This window comes from Cynara cardunculus (genome assembly GCF_001531365.2).
Source record: "Cynara cardunculus var. scolymus isolate 2C chromosome LG 1, CcrdV1, whole genome shotgun sequence".
NCBI classification, from domain to species: domain Eukaryota; kingdom Viridiplantae; phylum Streptophyta; class Magnoliopsida; order Asterales; family Asteraceae; genus Cynara; species Cynara cardunculus.
In genome coordinates, this window is record NC_037528.1 from 42,008,919 (window position 1) to 42,012,869 (window position 3,951).

Consider the following 3,951-nt stretch of genomic DNA (forward strand, 5'->3'; position numbering starts at 1 on the left):
TCATTTTTTAACATTCTTGGAAACAAAATCTTCAATAAGCTCTTTATAATCAACTTTCTCCAAAAAGTTGTTTTCAAGTGCTCTCATTGCAAGTCCGTTAAGCCTTTCTTGTGCCATTATGGAGCACATATAAGACTTTAACAACTTCAACTTTGAAAAACTTTTTTTCGCAGATGAAATGGTTACAGGAATAGTCAACAAAACTCTGTAAGCAATAATAGCATTAGAAAAGCATTCAACATGTTTCAAATACTTTAGCATATCAAGAGGTCCCATCTTTTGTGTCGATAAAAGATCTTGAAGTATCTTCCGTTCAACATATAAGTCATTCTCATCTATATCAGATTGGTCTTGTTTCTTCAATGCATTTTCAAAATTAGTACAAGAAGACTTTAAACATATATCATCCAAAGAATGCAGCTTATTAGATGTAAACAGAAACACAAACATACTTTCATATTCTTGGTATTGTTCGAATTTCCTACTTAGTGAAGCAATTGCATGATCAACGACACATAAGAAATAATTAACTCTAAATGACTCCTCCGTTGATTGTGAATTCATTTCAGATGCATCATGCGGATTTTTATCAAAATGCCTTTTTCTTCGAATTTCACGTCTTTGAGGAAACAACGGATCAATATTCAATTTAGTGGCAATCATCTTTGCTGATTCTATAGCATCTAAAAATCATGTTTCTCTATACCCTTGAAATAAGAAATCAGTCCCTTAACTTGATCAATAGCAACATCAATTAACATATTTTCTAACTGTAAATGTTTACTAATCAAATTTACAGCATACAATATTTCATACCAAAKCACCATTGACACTAGAAACTCAAAATCACCAAGCTCATTGTGTGCTAAAGATTTTGCTTCACTTCTAATTTTTGAATAATTATCTATTTCAGCCACTTGAAGTAGAGTTCCTCTTATCTCTAACACTTGAAATCTTATAGCCTTTACACTATCAATACGACTCTCCTAGTTAGTCGTTGACAATGACTAGATGGTCCATCCTTTTACGTTATCTTTAAACACTTGTCATCTTTTAGTGGAATTATCAAATATTGTATAAATACGTTGAATTATTCCAAAAAATTCTCTAACTTTACCACAAGTATTGGCTATATCACAAAAAAGTTAAATTAAGACTATAAGAAGCACAAGAAGTATAAAATGCTCTAGGATTTATATCTAGTAGCTTCCTTTGTACTCATTGATGTTTTTTCCTTTATGTTTGAACCATTATCATAACCTTTTCCTTGCACATCACATAAATCCAAACCAAGACACTTTAATTCAGCTACTAGAATATCAAACAAACCTTGGCCCGTGGTATTATCTACCTCTAAAATCCTAGAAAAGATTCCTCAATGCTAATAATTTTAGAAGAGATATCTACATACCTTAATATCAAGAACATTTGTTCTTGATGACTTATATCGGGAGTACAATCAATGATAATAGAAAAATACTTTGTCTCTTTTACTTTATTAATAATTTCACATTTAAGTCTCCTGGAAAGCAAAGTTATCAACTCATTTTGAATTATATGACCAAGATAATGAACATATAAATCATCATTTTGTAATACGTTGAACATGATCCTGAATAATTGAGTCAAATTCAACCAGCATCTCAATCAAGCCCAAAGTTACCATTGCTATTCTCATACAAATTTATATTACTTCCATGAAATGCAAGATTATGTTTTGAAAGAAATTTTACAATAGAAACAACTCTTACCAAGACTTTTTCCAATGACTTTTCTCTCTCTATTTGGGTTTGAACAACTTTGTCAATGGTTTGATTCTTTTGAAGTCTTAGCTACAAACTGTACCAAGTTTTAATATTAATTACATGATCTATACTTGTTTCATGCTTCTTAAGTCTAGTGCTAAGGTATGACCAATCCCCAAATCCATCATTTGTTAACTGACCTTTTATAAGTCTTTTTTAAATATTTTACAGCAAAGCCAAAATACCTTACCAAGCTCTACCAAATATCAAGCCAATCTCTATCATATTTCTCCCCATTTGATAAAACTCTAGTATACCATGTGGCAAAAAAGCGTTTAAAGAGACAACACATTATTGGGAGACAATGGCATGTAAACCTAAGTGAAAGAGATATGTCATTATTGTGAGATAATGACATATGAACTGAGTGAAAGAGACAACACATTATTGGGAGACATGGCATGTGAAACATTCATTTTAACATAAAAACAAACTTTAGAGAGCACATTTGAAATACAAGTTACAAACATATACACGAAATAATAAAAATTACATATAGATAATCCTAAATTGCAAATAAACCACTATTTATACAACATTTTCAAAAGATGTTCTTTCAACGCCTCCTCTCCCGGTGACAGGTGTTCTTTCGCCAACAGTATACGCAGATTCTTGTGGTGTTCTCATTGATTCTTGTTGTGTTCTTCTCTTTTTCAAATTCAAGTTTTTGGTCATGATTTCAACCTCACCGTTTCTTGTGATGTTCAATTCATGAAATTCTTTAGAATAGTTGGAAGCTAAAGAAGATTACGATACCTTACCTTTTCCTTTTCTCTTTGCCGCATCTCTACCCTTAGGATGTTGAACTATTGAACCACCAACAGTTGGCGATTCTTGGTTGGTTTTGGCAGAATCTTCTTCTTCTGAAGTTCTTGATCTTTTTGTGCTTTCACCACTTTCTTCATTATCCACTTCATATTCTGGGCGAGAATGTGTCGTGTCATGTTCTAACTGTAAATCCCACTTGGGATGTTTACACATAATGTTGATCATCTCTCTCAGTGATTTAATAATAATCCCTTTTCACTTATATGTTCTATTTATGTTTCTGTATTTTCAGTTACAGCGATCTTCACTAAGTATGTTCAGTGATCGCTGAAGAACTTGCTTTGCAAATCTATCAGAGACATCAATACTTCAAGAAGACAACACTCACACCAAAGAACCTTCAGCAAACGTCGAAGACTAAAACTGAAGATTAGAGACCGGCGAGTACGTGATCTGAAGCGGTACTCAATGATTACAAGCCTGTCTACATATATGTGAAGACTGCTCAAGCTTCAGCGAATGATGATGAGACCTTCAGGTCATTCCAACATTCAGCGATCAAAGGAAGCTTGCTTAGCACGATTGTTGTTGTCTTGTCCTTATACACACGAAGGACAAAACCCATACCCTTACGAAAGTTAGTATGGTACGGAGCCGATTAGTCGACTCTTTGTCCACCAACTTTAGGTAAGGATGTCTGCTCAAGAATAGTGTTTTTTGTACAATTCACTGTAGCAAAGGACAAACCTTCCTCTTAAGGCTTGACACACAGTCTAACCCTACCATATTGCATTAAATGACCATTTAATGCACTGGGTATAAATAGAAGTATTTTTTCTCCATGAAGAGTGTGCGCAACTCACTCTCTAACCCTAATTCTTACTTCAAGCATTTTCTAGCTTAAGTAAATGATCTTCTTTACATCAATTTTTTTTCTTGTAATTTGCTAAGGTTTTGTGTGTAACCAAAGATTGTTTAGATAGGTTTTTATTACCTTATCTTTTCGCAAACAATCTTGTAAAATCTGTATTGATCTTCTATATCAATATATATTTTAAATTTGAAAATACTGTGTTTGTATTCATCCCCCCTTCTACAAACTGTTTCTCTTCTTGTAGACCCTCACAAGACCAACAAGTGGTATCAGACCAGTGTTTTCTTTCTTTTCTTGTGTTTAGCTGTTTTCTGTATTAGCTTATCTCCTTTCTTAGATAACTTTACCGCTTACAAATGGCTTTACAAATTGCAAACACACACACATACACAAGATAATGGCTCTCTTGCCAAACCCCCCGGTTTGTCCGTGACAACTTTAGTCTCTGGAAGAACCGGATGTCCCTCTTTCTGGAAGGTGTGGATCCTGAAATTCCACATTACA

General features: G+C 33.5%; 1 pseudogene; it reads right to left on the minus strand.

Annotated features, from left to right (window-relative positions):
- On the minus strand, nt 1-2,786 carry LOC112506043 (annotated as a pseudogene).
- Nucleotides 2,787-3,951: the final 1,165 nt, after the last annotated feature.